Source organism: Schistocerca nitens, chromosome 5 (genome assembly GCF_023898315.1).
Source record: "Schistocerca nitens isolate TAMUIC-IGC-003100 chromosome 5, iqSchNite1.1, whole genome shotgun sequence".
Taxonomy (NCBI): Eukaryota; Metazoa; Arthropoda; class Insecta; order Orthoptera; family Acrididae; genus Schistocerca; species Schistocerca nitens.
The window spans coordinates 296,212,730-296,232,232 of NC_064618.1; the positions used below are offsets into that span (position 1 = coordinate 296,212,730).

The 19,503-nt window shown below is 43.0% G+C and overlaps 1 protein-coding gene across 1 annotated transcript in view; it reads left to right on the forward strand.

Annotated features, from left to right (window-relative positions):
• The first annotated feature begins 5,621 nt into the window (after positions 1-5,621).
• Positions 5,622-19,503, forward strand: part of LOC126259725 (facilitated trehalose transporter Tret1-like) — a 120,226-nt gene continuing 106,344 nt past the window's right edge. The window contains exon 1 of the mRNA XM_049956705.1: positions 5,622-5,733. The gene's annotated coding sequence lies outside the window, so the exon portion shown is untranslated. The remainder of the gene's footprint in view (positions 5,734-19,503) is intronic.

Consider the following 19,503-nt stretch of genomic DNA (forward strand, 5'->3'; position numbering starts at 1 on the left):
GCGCCTCCCTGGGTCACGCGCCGCCGATCGCTTCCCGCGACCAGCTGTCCTCCGACATGGCACTCTTTCCCGCTCCGGACCAGATGTCGTCTTCGCCCGTCGGGTGCCCCGACTCGATGGAGGTCGACCCTTCGGCCCCTCCTGTCTCTCTAAGGGCGCATACACCGCATGTTGGCGTTTACCCTGGACTAGGTTTTCAGGCGTTTCCTAGCTCCCCTCGGCCCGAATGGCAGGGTGCGGGTGGCACAGCCTCGCCTGTTGTTAGGCTCCCCACCTCGTCGCATAAGTCGACATGGGGTCCTCCCCACGGCTGGCGGAAGCCTTATAACACAACCGTTCGCCGATTTGCGGGGGAGGAATGTGGTGTCACCGCCAGACACCACACTTGCTAGGTGGTAGCCTTGAAATCGGCCGCGGTCCGCTAGTATACGTCGGACCCGCGTGTCGCCACTGTCAGTGATTGCAGACCGAGCGCCACCACACGGCAGGTCTAGAGACGTCCTGGCACGCGCCCCAGTTGTGCAGCCGACTTTGCTAGCGATGCTACACTGACAAATACGCTCTCATTTGCCGAGACGATAGTTAGCATAGCCTTCAGCTACGTCATTTGCTACGACCTAGCAAGGCGCCATTACCAATTTATATTGAGCTTCTTATTACTGTACCGTCAGACCGATGTTGTACAGTTATGGATTAAAGTTAAGTATTACATCAACTACGTACTTTATTTGCTACTAAAAATTCCCTTAACTGTTCCAGACCTCACGCCAGTCTGCGTGTAATTAAACGCGTGCATTTCAGCCTCCTCTAGCAACACGGTGTTGGCTCTTCTGCCAACACAGCATTCAGAACATATTTGCGTCCCAGCTAAAATTTCGGCGACGCGGGAAACAGAAGCTCCAAAAGGGACTGTCCCGTTTTCTTTACGAGACGAATTCCAGCCGGCAGGAGTGATTCTACTGTTCACTGACAACAGAGGAACAGGCGACAATGAAATTAAATTATTCTGCTTTGTCGTTCTTTCATAGCACAGTTACGTCGAGTAATCCTAGTTGGTCAGTTCATCGCTCCGTGTTTAAAGGAAGTCTTTGTGCTCGTGTGCAGTGTTTAAAGTAAAAAGCTTTGTGCTCATGTGCGGTGTAGTACGATTGTAACTGGACGCAGTCTTTCTTTCTTTCCTGTTACAAATTTTTCTTTTGTTTTGACTGTTGGTTGAAATTTTTGTAGGTGCCTTAACATGAATAACAGTGAAAAAAGCAATTATCGAAGGACAGACGAGAACGAGAAGCTAATGTTCTAAAAACGCTTTGCAGAGTAGATAAATTTTTCGCAAAAAATGTTGTCGGTTCGACTTCGAGTTCAGGTAGTATGGATGATATTTCTGGCACTGCGGCTGTTGTGAAAGAAGTAAATACAGACGAAACAGAAATTAAAAATGAAGAAAAGCAAATTGTTTCTGATTTCGACTTTCACGAAAAACTAAGTGTCGATTCAGACATTACAAAAAGAAATAACCTCGTTAGTGATGATCCTGCAGAATGGTGTGTGAATGAATCAACGATCGACATTCTCTTACAACGTGCCATTAATCAAAATTTCAAAATTGTAACAGTGATGTTTTTAATTCAAGAAGATCAATTGCTGATAAAGACTCAATCTGTGCTGAGCTGTTGGTGTGGAAGGATCCCACAACACGAAATCCAAATAAATGTCAGCTGACATACTGATATATTGTTCAGTTCAATTTGCATATTCTTTAAATAAACACAGGAAACAGGGGTCCTCCACTTCCCTCCCCACTTGGATAGAGCTCACATTTGCAGCCGCCTATATAAATGGGATCTCCACGGCCTTGCACCCAGCCAATCGTTGACTCACCTCGGAAGATGTTGCCCGCAGTTGGCAACGAAACGTCAGGAAGAAGAATTTTTGCAGATCGACCACGGCCTCTCAGCCCGAAAGTTTTATCTAATGAAGACGCCGGCCATGAAAGCGTACACATTATAACCAAACTGACTGTTCCTTGATGCCCCAGGCTGTGTCCTATCAACCGATCTCTTCTTTTAGTCAAGTTGTGGCATAAATTTCCCTTCTCCCGAATCCGATGCAATTCCTCCTCATCAGTTGTCGGGTCTATCCACCCAGTCTTCAGCATTTTTCTGTAGTACTACATTTCAAAATCTTCTATTCTCTACTTGTCTCAACTGTTTATTGTGCCACTTCCGCTTTCGTGTAAAGTAACGCTCCAGACAAATACCTTCAGAAAAGACTTCCTAACATTTAAACTTGTTAAATATTAATTCATCGTCTACAGAAACGATTTTCATGCTATAGCCAGTCCGCATTTTATATCTTCTCTTCTTCGGCCATCATCGATTATTTCAGTGCCCAGATAGCAAAACTCGTCTACTACTCAGGACGTTTCAATAAAAACGCCTTCAACCATAATTTTTTCGCGTTTTATTAAATTACACGATGGATTTCGTACCATGTGGGTCGGTCTGTTCAAGTACAATGTCGTGTAATACATATTCACATTTGTTCTTAAGTGAGATAAATAACATTTTCCTGTCACTAGAAAGTTAAATGTTAGTTTCGTATTTCGTGAATCGAGTGCCGAAGTATGTGAGAAACAGTGGAAAAAACGGTGAAAATCTTACCGAAAAGACAAGAATACTACATGTAGTGTCACATTACCCAATATAATTCCTTCAACATCACCTTAATTCGACTGCGTTCCGTTACACTTGTATCACAATTGTTGATCCTTATCTTATAATATGTTTTCAAGACACCATTCATTCCATTCATCTACTCTTCGAAGTCCCTTGTTGTTTCTAACAGAATTATAACGTCATCAGCAGAGCTCAACCGTTTTATTTCTTCACCCCGAACTTTAATTCCATTTCCAAGTTTATTCCTTAATTGCGTTCACTTCTTGTTCAATGTACAGACTGAAGAACACTGGGGATAGGTTACAACTCCTTCTTACTCTTTTCACAACAATTGCTTCCCCTTCATCTCCCTCGACTCCTATAACTGCAATCTGGTTTCTGAACAAGTTGTAAATATCTTTTCGCTCCCTGTATTTTATCCCTGCTACCTACTAAATTTCAAAGACTGTAGCCCAGTCATCAACGTAAAAAGCTTTCTCTAAATCTACAAATAGCGTAAATTTGAGTTTGTCCTTCTTCAACATATCTTGTATGATACATCGTAGAACGAGTATTACCTCACGTGTTCCTTCATTTGTCTGGACCCAAACTAATCTTCCGCGAGGTCGACTTCTGCCAGTTTTTCCAATCAACTGTAAAAAAATTGATGTCAGTGTTTTGCAACTATGACTTATTAAACTTACAGATTGGCAGTATTCACATCTGTCAGCACCTGCCTTCTTTCGAACTGGAATTATATTCTTCTTCTGTCTCATATATCTTGCACATCAGGGTGAATAATTTTGTCAAGGCTGACTCTTCCAAGGATATCAATAATTCTGAGGGACTGTCGTACAAACTCTACGGCACAAAACTAATTTAGACATTTAATTACATAAATTTTCTTCTTTTTTATATGTTGTTAATTATGTGGTTTAATTTTCTTCGTCCACGATTTAATAAGAGAGTATCCCTATGCTGCTTGGGAAGTTTGTTTTCCTCGAAGAGATTGTAGTTTTTCTTTTACATCTGCTGTAACAGATCTGAAGATGACTAAGGCTGAAACAAGCATAACGAAGTGCATACGCCATCAGTGACAGAAAAGAACTGTAGTGGCATCATATTCGCAAGCTCTCAAAGTGAGATTATTTTCATCTTTGAAAAAAAGTACCTTGCAAAAAAATGTATTTGTTTTCAAACTGTGCTGAAGGCCCCCTAATACTTGTAAAAGACGCAGACGTAATTATTTGGACCGCCCATATGAGCACACGTTTTAAAGCCCGCGCTCCGTCTTGTAAAGTTCCCCGTGGCACCCGGTCTAACTAGTGGCCCTTTAGTTTCATTCAATTAAGTTATGAAAACTTTGATTACCTTCATTAGTACGAAGTGTAGCCGCAGCCCAATTAGACAATAAGATTTTTTAGAACTTTCACTTTGAGGATAATTACTCGGGAAAATATTGTATTTGAATTCGACATAAGTAAAATTTCGAATGGAGCTACTCGTTTACTCTTACCAGTTTCTGTTTCTGTGTTTCCAAAAAGTGGTTCGGAGATTTACCTCCCATCATCAGGTGGAATTATGTTGATTAATATCGCATGTATCTGTTATTTTACTATTTTGGAGTAACTTCTGGCACTGTCTAGTAGAGAAAAACAAAACTTTATTTCAGTAGATTGCTCACTGTTTTATGGAGGTCTTAGACTGAAACGATAAGCGAAAATATAAATGATACAGTAAAATAAATAAAATAAAAATACCTCCAGTAGTCACAGGCTTTCCCTGCCGTGCTGCACCACACGCACCATCACATTTTGTAAACACTGAGTGAACAAAGATAGCGTCTAGCATGTAACTGGTGCAAAGAACAAACAACTAAAAAAAAAAAAAATTCAGAGCAAGTCTAGAAACACTGTGGATACCATAGTTTGCGTAGATGAGTAGAAATAGAAGTATCAATATCTCCAGTGGGCACACATACTTTTCAGTCAACTTTACACGATGTTTTCCGCATTTAAGTCATCAGGGATGGAATGTTAGGAACTAAACGACAATGCTTAAGTTTATCCAATGCTTTCCGGAAGCCAACCGCAGGAAACAACAAATCAGTTTTTCACAAGACCAATAGTGTTGTTGCCTGGTAGACGCCCTCATGCTGGTTCCTACTCCGCACAAACCACGGCGCTTTTGATCATTGCCTTTCTTGCTTTCTGTCGGTGACTCATCTAAATGAACTTAGTCCGCGCCATGTTTTTCAGAGTATATTTTTTCATACGTCTCTAGTGTAACCGTTTATTTCATGTGTATAGATCTTGATCTCTGAGAGAGACTTACGATATCTTTCTTTCGTATATGTGGGATAATAACGTGGCTAAAGGCTCTAAACGTGAACTGTAACCTGAGCATAATCTGAGATGGGGATTCTTTTAGCGTACGCACTGTGATCAATAGATGGATCAAAACAATGACAGTTTACAAAATCTACATTTACAAAGCATTATAAAAGCACATTAATGAATATGCTCTACACAACAAGTTTACTTATAAAATTAAGTACTAACTGAATGACACTTAGTATTAGGTTTACTGAGCAGCACATGGTCCTCCGCGAAACTGACCCATAAGTGCAAACTTATAGACAAGTGTAATGTGCGTATAATGAAGATAAGACATTGGAAAGCTAACCGATTCCTCTTGTTTGTGAGTCTAATGGTTCCGCCAATCATGAGGGCAAACTCCGTAGTTGGTACTATGATGTAAAAACGACTTCTTCAGTCTAACGTGTTTCTTGCCGTTGTCATTAAAAAACGTTTATCATCGCATTGCCATTCCAGTTGACTGTGAGAGGACCGCACCAGTGTCAAGAAACCAAAGTTCATCCAGAAGAATGTATGAATTATCACCTCTAGTTAACTTTCTGATAAGTCTCAGTTTTGTGTGGTGGGGGCTCAGTGTCAGAAACCAGCTGTCAGTCTGTACCAAGCATCCACTCTGCGAAGCACCCCTCAGCGCTTCGTTTAGTCAAGACATGTCCGGTTAATTCTGCTGCAACACCTGTTCAGCTGTGTACATACCTGCTGTAAGTTTCACTGATTATCATACAACTTGTTTTATCAGTGTGTGCATTAGAGTGCACGCCATTATAGAGTAGATAACACTATAAGACCTGTTTACAACATATCAGAATAAAAAATGGCACTTCAGGTGAAATGAGTTCTATGACTCCAGCTCGAAAAAGCCACACTTTTAAAAGGCTCATGTTAGACAAACTTAACAATTCAGAAATGTAAAATACTCTTGTGCTCGCATCGCTATGTACGAAGCAGTCATATGAGACAGCCATGACTCAGATGTAAAAGTGTAAAGGAAACTGACATACAAAAGTGACAATTTTAACATATCATTATGCAAAGAAATAAAATTATAATTAAACATTCTAAAGCAGACGAGTTTTATATTTTGTTGTTTCCGATCAGGGGAACAAACTCTGCTGAAAAATGAACTTCATAAATAAGGTGAAAGACACTTTTAGTAGACTAACATACATTGATGAGTGATAAATTGGAGGTAGACTTACAAAACAACCAAATATATCAAGCAAAGTCGCAAATAAGAATTCATAAATACATTACATGATTTGAGTCATCAGAGTACGGTACAATGCAGATATACTACCCTTAAAACAACGTCTTATAACGCGATCTTAACGCACAGAAGAAAGTGAAAAAACCTAAAAGTCATATACGAAAAAGGGAAGAAATAGGTGTAAAGTTCAAGGCAAGACATGCACATTAAAATTCATTAAGGATTCCTTTCAAGTTGTCAAATTACTTCCTGTATACATCAGCACACTTGTGGTTGTCTGTCTAAAAGTGTTAATACTTTTAGCTCTTCCAATATATTCATACATGTACCTTTTTCAGCTTTGTGGAGAACAGTAAGGTTATCTTATATACTACTGACAGTATGATCAATCTCGCGTAAGTGCACACCAAAAGACGGGGTATTATTCTCGCTTAAACTGACATGTTCCCTGCACCTTGTGACGAGTTTTTGTTCCGTCTGGCCAATGTAACATCTTTGGTAATCACTATATTTTAGCTTACGCCTGCCAGAATGATGAAATGACAACGTCTTATTTGAGGAAAAGGCGCGAATTTAATGTATTATTAAAAGTTAAATCAATATTAACCTTAGTTTACGAAAGATATATGCTGTTTTCTCAGATACTTCGCCCATGCACAGGTCTGCGACGTTGCTTTTTGCTTTCGTGAGGTGGAATATGCTTCAAAGTAACTTCTCTGTAATCCTTGTAAACTAAACAGGGCACTTTCCTATTGTACATTTTGCGACTACCGTTGGATCATATCGATTCCGTCTCTACGAACTTTCGGGACTTTAATTCCTCACGTACAACGTGATCCGATAAAGGAGGTCGAAGAATTCTCTATATCGTGGTTCTACAGTACGTACATTTATGAATGCACTGACAACACGAGAAGGCATGAATGATACTGTCTGTAATGGCCACTTTCCTGTAAATGTTGAAGCCATGCATACCGTCACTGATATGTATTTTTAAATCCAGAAAGTTAATAGTTTCATCGACATCCTGTTCGAAGATAATAACGATACAGCTTTGTGTATCCCCCTATCTTCTATTGCAAATAATTGTAGGTTGATTGTAATTTTATTAACAACATACGGCGAAACCCAACAGTTTAGCTCTTTCACGTGTTCAGTGACTATGTATCTTTTGCAAATACCTTATTCGTGTGTTATGAACATCCCATGAGATCGTAATTACCGTGTCCTGTAAATTATAATAATTCACGTACTGTCATACTTGTCGATTGACGATACAGTTTTTTATAAGCACTGTCATCAGCTCCTTTGCTATTGTGCACGGTTGTTTTGTTAACTTGCAAAATTACACCACACTATGGTGTCCTATAAAATTCTTTATTTGCTACAAGTTTCGGTCACTGACCATCATCACGGTAGAAAAAAAATTACCATGAGTATCTTGTTTGCTGTTGATCGAACCATTGCTTTGGTACTGGAAACGTATATTAAAAACTTTTACAGTTTGATTATGACAATGTTAACCTTCAAATATGGTGAGATATATGACATGTGACGTTACCATTGTAAAATTTTTCTACCGTGCGGATGTCCAATGAACGTAACCTGTTGTAAATAAATAATTTTATAAGACTGCATTGTGTCACGCATTTTTCCAAGCCTATATATGCTGTTAACAGTCGCCTGAAGAAAATGTTGTTTTCTTTGCCCTAATATGTACCTGTTTTTGGAATTGTTTTGAATAAATGTGAAGTTGTTGTTTACACTTAAATGTCATTTCTGTACTTAGGGTTCCGTCTTTGCTCATAGCGATTATAATCGCACAGTCCATTATCGCTCTCGACAGTGGCCAAGTACTGTGTTTACCCGCCTCCTGGAGCGATCTTATCTGCGCGATCTAGTGTGCACGCGCCATTCTTCCGGCAGACGGTTGGTAGAATGTTTGTGATCATTGTCTCCGCATTTGGCGGTTAACATTATATACAATAATCAGACCATTTACGTCATGATTTTGGCGCAACTCGGTAAGGATTTAGTATAAGATTGTTGGATGTTTGAGTTTCTTACTTTAATCGTTAAGATGCGTTGCTTCAGCCAAATTTTCTTGATTTGTTTAACTGCAGGCAACACGAAGATGTTCTAAGAACGAAACCGGTGGTAGCACAATAAATGTTTGACAATACAGCTGAGGTGGTTCTCATTGTTGTTGTTGGTGTTGTGGTCTTCAGTCCTGAGACTGGTTTGATGCAGCTCTCCATGCTACTCTATCCTGTGCAAGCTTCATCTCCCAGTACCTACTGCAACCTACATCCTTCTGAATATGCTTGGTGTATTCATCTCTTGGTCTCCCTCTACGATTTTTACCCTCCACGCTGCCCTCCTATACTAAATTGGTGATCCCTTGATGCCTCAGAACATGTCCTACCAACCGATCCCTTCTTCTAGTCAAGGTGTGCCACACACTTCTCTCCTTCCCAATCCTATTCAACACCTCCTCATTAGTTATGTGATCTACCCATCTAATCTTCAGCATTCTTCTGTAGCACCACATTTCGAAAGGTTCTATTCTCTTCTTGTCTAAACTATTTATCGTCCACGTTCTACTTCCATACATGGCTACACTCCATACAAGTACTTTCAGAAACGACTTCCTGACATTTAAATCTATACTCGATGTTAACAAATTTTTCTGCTTCAGAAACGCTTTCCTAGCCATTGCCAGTCTACATTTTATATCTTCTCTACTTCGACCATCGTCAGTTATTTTGCTCCCCAAATAGCAAAACTCCTTTACTACTTTAAGTGTCTCATTTCCTAATCTAATACACTCAGCATCCCCCGACTTGATTCGACTACATTCCATTATCCTCGTTTTGCTTTTGTTGATGTTCATCTTATATCCTCCTTTCAAGACACTGTCCATTCCAGTCAACTGCTCTTCCAAGTCCTTTGCTGTCTCTGACAGAATTACAATGTCATCGGCGAACCTCAAAGTTTTTATTTCTTCTCCATAGATTTTAATACCTACTCCGAATTTTTCTTTTGTTTCCTTCACTGCTTGCTCAATATACAGATTGAATAACATCGGGGAGAGGCTACAACCCTGTCTCACTCCCTTCCCAACCACTGCTTCCCTTTCATGCCCCTCAACTCTTATAACTGCCATTATAAACGATTAATGTTAGTGCCAATCAGGTGCCGCGCTCAACGTGATGGAGATTAGATGCAACTTAGTTGTGGTAACAACTGCTCTACATTAATCTCGCAGACCACAAATTATCGTTGCCAGTTTAAGTATGAAATATTTCATTACACAATCGGTTTACAAAAACATGCGTTTGTGATTAATATATTGCCATTTTCCCGCTATCTCTGTCTGCGGATCCGAGCGTCATAGCGCTCTTCGGACACAATATAAGCCGGCCGTTGCGGCCGAGCGGTTCTAGGAGATTCAGTCCGGAACCGCGCTGCTGCTACGGTCGCAGGTTAAAATCCTGCCTACGGCATGGATGTGTGTGATATCCTTGGGTTAGTTAGGTTTAAGTAGTTCTACGTCTAGGGGACTGATGACCTCAGAAGTTACGTCCCATAGTGCTTAGAGCCATTTTAATCACTTGAGCACAATACAAACGCACGAAGCCATAGTGTAACAAATTTTTATTCAAACTCAATTCCAGGTGTGCTTTGAAGAGAACGTATTATCATTCTTTGATCAGCACATACGTTTGGTTGAGAAGCGACGTGATGTTTATCATTAGATGAAACATCTGCAGGTAGTACCGAACAATTTCTAGAGGTACTACTACTACTACTACTACCGCCTTTAATTTACGATTATGTTGACCAGAGAAAGACCTACCTTTTCTGTAGTCACGCTCTGAGCACTACTTTGGTTTTTTAAATTTATTTATTCATGTGTTTCACATGTAGTGTAAAAATACAGGTATATATCATTAGTATATGTATGTAACAGGAATACAGAAAGGCAAAACTACATATAAAACTAACTAAATGTGAATCTCTAAGCTCCTAATCCATATAAGAGCTGTATCATCAGCTTTCATGAAGTCGCTTCAACTACCCTGATAGGAATGCATGAGGCATTCATCTCTAATGTGTTTGATTGCCTGGTTCAGACTCCACAGTCACAAACTGGAGACTCTGTAGCTCACCATCTGTAATGTGAGCATGTCTATAGACCATGCCCAGTGTGAGCTCTGTTCACTTTGATCCATAGTGTCCCGTCGCCTTTGGTGCCAGCAGTATCACAATTATACTTCTACATCTACATTTATACTCCGCAAGCCACCCAACGGTGTGTGGCGGAGGGCACTTTACGTGCCACTGTCATTACTTCTCTTTCCTGTTCCAGTCGCGTATGGTTCGCGGGAAGAACGACTGCCGAAAAGCCTCCGTGCGCGCTCGAATCTCTCTAATTTTACATTCGTGATCTCCTCGGGAGGTATAAGTAGGGGGAAGCAATATATTCGATACCTCATCCAGAAACGCACCCTCTCGAAACCTGGACAACAAGCTACACCGCGATGCAGAGCGCCTGTCTTGCACAGTCTGCCACTTGAATTTGCTAAACATCTCCGTAACGCTATCACGCTTACCAAATAACCCTATGACGAAACGCGCCGCTCTTCTTTGGATCTTCTCTATCTCCTCTGTCAACCCGACCTGGTACGGATCCCACACTGATGAGCAATACTCAAGTATAGGTCGAACGAGTGTTTTGTAAGCCACCTCCTTTGTTGATGGACTATATTTTCTAAGGACTTTCCCAATGAATCTCAACCTGGCACCCACCCTACCAACAATTAATTTTATATGATCATTCCACTTCAAATCGTTCCGTACGCATACTCCCAGATATTTTACAGAAGTAACTGCTACCAGTGTTTGTTCCGCTATCATATAATTATACAATAAAGGATCCTTCTTTCTATGTATTCGCAATACATTACATTTGCCTATGTTACGGGTCAGTTGCCACTCCCTGCACCAAGTGCCTATCCGCTGCAGATCTTCCTGCATTTCGCTACAATTTTCTAATGCTGTAACTTCTCTGTATACTACAGCATCATCCGCGAAAAGCCGCATGGAACTTCCGACACTACTAGGTCATTTATATATATTGTGAAAAGCAATGGTCCCATAACACTTCCCTGTGGCACGCCAGAGGTTACTTTAACGTCTGTAGACGTCTCTCCATTGAGAACAACATGCTGTGTTCTGTTTACTAAAAACTCTTCAGTCCAGCCACACAGCTGGTCTGATACTTCTTAGGCTCTTACTTTGTTTATCAGGCGACAGTGCGGAACTGTATCGAACGCCTTCCGGAAGTCCAGGAAAATGGCATCTACCTGGGAGCCTGTATCTAATACACTCCTGGAAATTGAAATAAGAACACCGTGAATTCATTGCCCCAGGAAGGGGAAACTTTATTGACACATTCCTGGGGTCAGATAGATCACATGATCACACTGACAGAACCACAGGCACATAGACACAGGCAACAGAGCATGCACAATGTCGGCACTAGTACAGTGTATATCCACCTTTCGCAGCAATGCAGGCTGCTATTCTCCCATGGAGACGATCGTAGAGATGCTGGATGTAGTCCTGTGGAACGGCTTGCCATGGCATTTCCACCTGGCGCCTCAGTTGGACCAGCGTTCGTGCTGGACGTGCAGACCGCGTGAGACGACGCTTCATCCAGTCCCAAACATGCTCAATGGGGGACAGATCCGGAGATCTTGCTGGCCAGGGTAGTTGACTTACACCTTCTAGAGCACGTTGGGTGGCACGGGATACATGCGGACGTGCATTGTCGTGTTGGAACAGCAAGTTCCCTTGCCGGTCTAGGAATGGTAGAACGATGGGTTCGATGACGGTTTGGATGTACCGTGCACTATTCAGTGTCCCCTCGACGATCACCAGTGGTGTACGGCCAGTGTAGGAGATCGCTCCCCACACCATGATGCCGGGTGTTGGCCCTGTGTGCCTCGGTCGTATGCAGTCCTGATTGTGGCGCTCACCTGCACGGCGCCAAACACGCATACGACCATCATTGGCACCAAGGCAGAAGCGACTCTCATCGCTGAAGACGACACGTCTCCATTCGTCCCTCCATTCACGCCTGTCGCGACACCACTGGAGGCGGGCTGCACGATGTTGGGGCGTGAGCGGAAGACGGCCTAACGGTGTGCGGGACCGTAGCCCAGCTTCATGGAGACGGTTGCGAATGGTCCTCGCCGATACCCCAGGAGCAACATCGATGTACTGTGGAGACCTCACGCCCCACGTGTTGAGCAATTCGGCGGTACGTCCACCCGGCCTCCCGCATGCCCACTATACGCCCTCGCTCAAAGTCCGTCAGCTGCACATACGGTTCACGTCCACGCTGTCGCGGCATGCTACCAGTGTTAAAGACTGCGATGGAGCTCCGTATGCCACGGCAAACTGGCTGACACTGACGGCGGCGGTGCACAAATGCTGCGCAGCTAGCGCCATTCGACGGCCAACACCGCGGTTCCTGGTGTGTCCGCTGTGCCGTGCGTGTGATCATTGCTTGTACAGCCCTCTCGCAGTGTCCGGAGCAAGTATGGTGGGTCTGACACACCGGTGTCAATGTGTTCTTTTTTCCATTTCCAGGAGTGTATTTTCTGGGTCTCATGAACAAATAAAGCGAGTTGGGTCTCAAACGATCGCTGTTTCCGGAATCCATGTTGATTCCTACAGAGTAGATTCTGGGTTTCCAGAAATGACATGATACGCGAGCAAAAAACATGTTCTACAATTCTACAACAGATCGATGTCAGAGATATAGGCCTATAGTTTTGCTCATCTGCTCGACGACCCTTCTTGAAAACTGGGACTACCTGTGGTCTTTTCCAATCATTTGGAACTTTCCGTTCCTCTAGAGACTTGCGGTACACGGCTGTTGGAAGGGGGGGGGGGGGCAAGTTCTTCCGCGTACTCTATGTAGAATCGAATAGGTGATCCGTCAGGTCCAGTGGACTTTCCTCTGTTGAGTGATTTCAGTTGCTTTCCTATTCCTTGGACACTTATTTCGATGTCAGCCATTTTTTCGTTCATGTGAGGATTTTGAGAAGGAACTGCAGTGCGGTCTTCCTCTGTGAAACAGCTTTGGAAAAAGGTGTTTAGTATTTCAGCTTTTCGCGTGTCATCCTCTGTTTCAATGCCATCATCATCTTGGAGTGTCTGGATATGCTGTTTCGATCCACTTACTGATTTGACGTAAGACCAGAACTTCCTAGGTTCAAAATGGTTCAAATGGCTCTGAGCACTATGGGACTTAACATCTATGGTCATCAGTCCCCTAGAACTTAGAACTACTTAAACCTAACTAACCTAAGGACAGCACACAACACCCAGCCATCACGAGGCAGAGAAAATCCCTGACCCCGCCGGGAATCGAACCCGGGAACCCGGGCGGGGGAAGCGAGAACGCTACCGCACGACCACGAGATGCGGGCGAACTTCCTAGGATTTTCGGTCAAGTCGGTACATACAATTTTACTTTCGAATTCAGTGAACGCTTCACGCATAGCCCTCCTTACGCTAACTTTGACACCGTTTAGCTTCTGTTTGTCTGAGAGGTTTTGGCTGCGTTTAAACTTGGAGTGAAGCTCTCTTTGCTTTCGCAGTAGTTTCCTAACTTTGTTGTTGAACCACGGTGGGTTTTTCCCGTCCCTCACAGTTTTACTCGGCACGTATCTGTCTAAAACGCATTTTACGATTGCCTTGAACTTTTTCCATAAACACTCAACACTGTCAGTGTCGGAACAGAAATTTTCTTTTTGATCTGTTAGGTAGTCTGAAATCTGCCTCCTAATACTCTTGCTAAACAGATAAACCTTCCTCCCTTTTTTTATATTCCTATTTACTTTCCTATTCAGGGATGCTGCAACGGCCTTATGATCACTGATTCCCTGTTCTGCGGCTACAGAGTCCCGAGTCGAAAAGTTCGGGTCTGTTTGTTATCAGTAGGTCCAAGATGTTATCTCCACGAGTCGGTTCTCTGTTTAATTGCTCGAGGTAATTTTCGGATAGTGCACTCAGTATAATGTCACTCGATGCTCTGTCTCTACCACCCGTCCGAAACAGCTGAGTGTCCCAGTCTATATCTAGTAAATTGAAATCTCCGCCTAAGACTATAACATGCTGAGGAAATTTATGTGAAATGTATTCCAGATTTTCTCTGAGTTGTGCTGCCACTAATGCTGCTGAGTCGGGAGGTCGGTAAAAGGAGCCAATTATTAACCTAGCTCGGTTGTTGAGTATAACCTCGACCCACAATAATTCACAGGAACCATCCACTTCTGTTTCACTACAGGATAAACTACTACTAACAGCGACTGTAAAAATTTCGGCAGAATTTATCTCTGGCTTCAGCCAGCTTTCCATACCTATAACGATTACAGCTTCGGTGCTTTCTATCAGCGCTTGAAGCTCCGGTACTTTACCAACGCAGCTTCCACGGTTTACAATACCGATTGCTGCTTGGTCCCCGCATGTCCTGACTTTGCCCCGCACCGTTTGAGGCTAAAAAAACCGCCCAGTCCACGCCACACAACCCCTGCTACCCGTGTAGCCGCCTGCTAGGTGTAGTGGACTCCTGACGTATCCAGCGGAACCAGAAACCCCACCACCCTATGGCGCAAGTCGAGGACTTTCGGAACCAATTATGCTCTCCAAGATTTTCAGTAAGTTGACAGTTCTGATTTCATAGATCTCTCTTCTTGATATTAGTAGCATCTACCTGTCTGCTTGCTATAACGATGGGTCTCTTGAACGGAGTCAATTTCGTCATAGACTTGGTATGTCTTACTGTATGGGTAATTCCAGGTTCTCCTGTAGCTTGCGATATTCCCTAACCAAGGCCTCACTTCTATGTATTGTGGGTGCACAGATGTTGCTCAGCAGAGGAAGCCAACAAATGATGTTGGTCAGACTGTTCCAGACATTAACCATATAGTGTGGTTCAACTGGATGTCGATAAAGTTGGTGTGGCAGCTTTTTACCCATACAGAGGCACATTTCTGGGCTGCTGAGAAGAAGATGACAGACGAAAGGTGTCTGATGCAGCTCCCCATGTCATACCACACAAGTTTTGAAAAATATCCTTACGAGTTTTTAATCTTGGCAGTGGTATTTTCAAGACGTTTTTACAGGAAAGGGTGCTGTCAAGGGCAACACCAAGGTACTTAGGTTACTTGTTATGGCAAAGAGTGTTTCCCAGAACAAATTCGGCAGCCAAACTAAATATTGGATTTCCTGACTAAAAAGATGTAGACAAATCAAAATCAAAAAGATTTAAAAAATGGACTACCTTGGTGCCCCCACTCGATGCTGAAGTTAGATTGACTAGCTAGTATTTAAAAATTTATTGGGATATTAATTTAGGATGTAGACAAAAGCAGGTTTTGTAGAAGTTTTATTACTTGTAAGAATAAAATGTATAACTAGTCACACAATTATAAAAATAAATGAAGTATTTATAGAAAACATAGTTTCCATGTTTTAGTATTTTTAGAAGCTTTCAGAAGGCCATTAACTTCAGTTAAATTATATCTACATCTACACTGCACAAGCCGCCCTACAGTGTGTGGCGGATGGCACCTTGAGTACCACTGTTGTGCTGGTATAAGCTGTCGCCAGCACAGCAGGTGGCAAAGAGGTTGCGAGAAGATCGATAGTAAGAACCTGATCAAGCGAGCATATCAGGAAAGAGGCCAAAGACAGACTCACAAGAAATGCGCCACCAACGCCCTCTCAGCCGCCCTTATTTGGTTCGCCGCCGCAGACCGAAAGGTCAGTCAGTCATCCAGTGAGTCAACGAGTCGAGTCACCAGTCGCAGCACACTGGAAGTCGAAGTTGTACTTAGCTCAGCTTCCAGCTCATAGTCAGTCGGTACCTAGAGTCCGTGGTAGTGTACATAGCGGGACTTGTACTTCACCATCTATGTGTCTAACGTGGAGTATTACGGAAGAGCCTGTACCATAACACCTGTACTATCTTGAGTTAAGTAACTTCTTTTTCTTATGAATAAAGAACCCTGTTAATACACGAGAGCAATTGTTTTATAGAAAGAGAGTATCGGCCGCCAAACAACGTACTCCTCTCGCTTCCCGTGGTACAAGCATACAGTGACAACGAGATGACAGAAAAACCACCACATACCGACTTTCCTGTTCCAGTAGGGAAAGGTCTGCAAGAAGAACAATTGTTGGTAAATCGTCGTGGGAGTTAGAATTTCTCTAATTTTACCTTAATAATGCTTTCGTGAGAGATAAGGAAGCAGTGCATTGGTTGACACTTCTAGACACGTATGCTCTCGGAATTTTTACAGTAGACCACACCGTGATGCAGAAAGACTCTCCTGCAGCTTCTGCCACTGGAATTGGCTAAGTATCTCCGGCGCACTTACTGAATGAACCTGTAACGAAACACGCTGCCCTTCTTTGGATCTTCTGTATTTGTTTCATCACTCCTATCTGGTACAGATCCCAGACTGACGAGCAGTATTCAAGTATTGATCGAACGAGGCTATTTGTAGGCTACATGCTTCGTGGGTGGACTACAGTTCCTGAGGATTCCTCCAGTGAATCTCAATTGGCATCTGCATTCCCTGCGGTTAGTTTAATGTGGTCGTGGCTGTGACTGCTTCCAAGGATCGTTTTGCAATAGTACATTCATATGATAATGGATTTTTCTGCCCTTTTTTTGTTTATGTTGAGGGTCAATTGCACCAAGTGTCGGTCCTTTGCACGTCTTACTGCATTAGGCTACAATTTTTATAGCGTTGTGGTCTCTCTTTAGGCCTACACGACAGCTCCGTCCTGGAGCAGTCTCTTGGAACTTCAGACGTTATCCACTAAATCATTTATGTATATTGTGAAGATTAATGGACCGTTGACACTTCCTTGAGTGCGCCCGAAATTATTGTTACATGTGAAGTGTTCTTTCCGTTACGAACGACACGCTTTGTTCTGTTTACTAGGAACCATTCACTGCAGCAACAAACCTGGTCTCATGTTCCATACGCTTGTATTTTATTCCTTAGGCGACACCCTCTGGAAATCAAAGAATGCGGCATCAACCTGTACGCCGGTATTTACTGAGTCTCCTGAACGACCACAGCGAGCTAGTGTAACACCCCCATATCGATAAAGCAGCGATGAGCTGCGTTTACGAACCTTTAACTAATCTCTATGATATGTTTTATTTAAATAAATGAATAACTACTTTACATCTCCCTTGCTGTCGCGAAGTAGACACACTTCTCTTTTAGCTCTAGTTATAATTAGACGTCTTGTCCATTACAAGTGCGGTATCCATTTTGTAATATATAACATTTTACGTAGATATCGTGAAATATATTTAATTTAATTCAGTCAGTTGTTCTGCTACACTACTGGCCATTAAAATTGCTACACCAAGAAGAAATGCAGATGATAAACGGGTATTCATTGGACGAATATACTAGAAGTGACAAGTGACTACATTTTCACGCAATTTGAGTGCATAGATTCTGAGAAATCAGTACCCAGAACAACCACCTCTGGCCGTAATAACGGCCTTGATACGCCTGGGCATTGAGTCAAACAGAGCTTGGTGGCGTGTACAGGTACAGCTGCCCATGCAGCTTCAACACGATACCACAGTTCATCAAGAGTAGTGACTGGCGTATTGTGACGAGCCAGTTGCCCGGCCACCATTGACCGGACGTTTTCAATTGGTGAGAGATCTGGAGAATGTGCTGGCCAGGGCAGCAGTCGAATATTTTCTGTATCCAGAAAGGACCGTACAGGACCTGCAACATGCGGTCGTGCATTATCCTGCTGAAATGTAGGGTTTCGCAGGGATCGAATGAAGGGTAGAGCCACGGGTCGTAACACATCTGAAGTGTAACGTCCACTGTTCAAAGTGCCGTCAATGCGAAGAAGAGGTGACCGAGAAGTGTAACCAATGGCACCCCATACCATCAAGCCAGGTGCTACGCCAGTATGGCGATGACGAATACATGCTTCCAATGTGTGTTCACCGCGATGTCGCCAAACAAGGATGCGACCATCATGATGCTGTAAACAGAACCTGGATTCATCCGAAAAAATGACGTTTTGCCATTCGTGCACCCAGGTTCGTCGTTGAGTACACCATCGCAGGCGCTCGTGTCTGTGATGTAGCGTCAAGGGTAACCGCAGCCATGGTCTCCGAGCTGATAGTCCATGCTGCTGCAAACGTCATCGAACTGTTCGTGCAGATGGTTGTTGTCTTGAAAACGTCCCCATATGTTGACTCAGGGATTGAGACGTGGCTGCACGATCCGTTACAGCCATGCGGATAAGATGCCTGTCATCTCCACTGCTAGTGATACGAGGCCGTTGGGATCCAGCACGGCGTTCCGTATTACGCTTCTGAACCGACAAATTGCATATTCTGCTAACAGTCATTGGATCTCGACCAACGCGAGCAGCAATGTCGCGATACGATAAACCGCAATCGTGATAGGCTACAATCCGACCTTTATCAAAGTCGGAAACGTGGTGCTACCCTTTTCTACTCCTTATAGGAGGCATCACAACAACGTTTCTCGAGGCAACGCCGGTCAACTGCTGTTTGTGTATGAGAAATCTCGTGGAAACTTTCCTCATGTGAGCACGTTGTAGGTGTCGCCACCGGCGCCAGCCCCGAGTGAATGCTCTGAAAAGCTAATCATTTGCATATCACAGCATCATCTTCCTGTCTGTTAAATTCCGCGTCTATAGCACGTCATCTTCGTGGTGTAGTAATTTTAATGGCCAGAGGAGTAATTTCATTAACATTAATCATCACTGTATGAAATATTTATCCATTTTTCTCATTAGAGCTTTAGATTGCCTGTGGGAGTGTCACCATATGTCGATGACAAAGAGATGCATTTGGCCGTCACAAATTTCACGGCCAAAATATTTAACACCCAGACTTCCAGATATCAGACACTCAGATCGGTGTCAAACGTTGTGTATCGATAGACTATCAACCAAAACACCGATTTAGTTCGTGCTGTGGGCTTTCGTCCAGTAGAACATGCGTAAACGGAAATTAAAAGTAACAGCAGAACTATGAAGTATAGAAAAAGAGTATCTGTGAGCTATTGCTCTGAAGATCACTGATGGCTGAGTTGATAGAGCGTCGGATCGTCGTACCAAATGTCCTGAGTCCGAAACTCACTGACGACAGTTCCTTTTT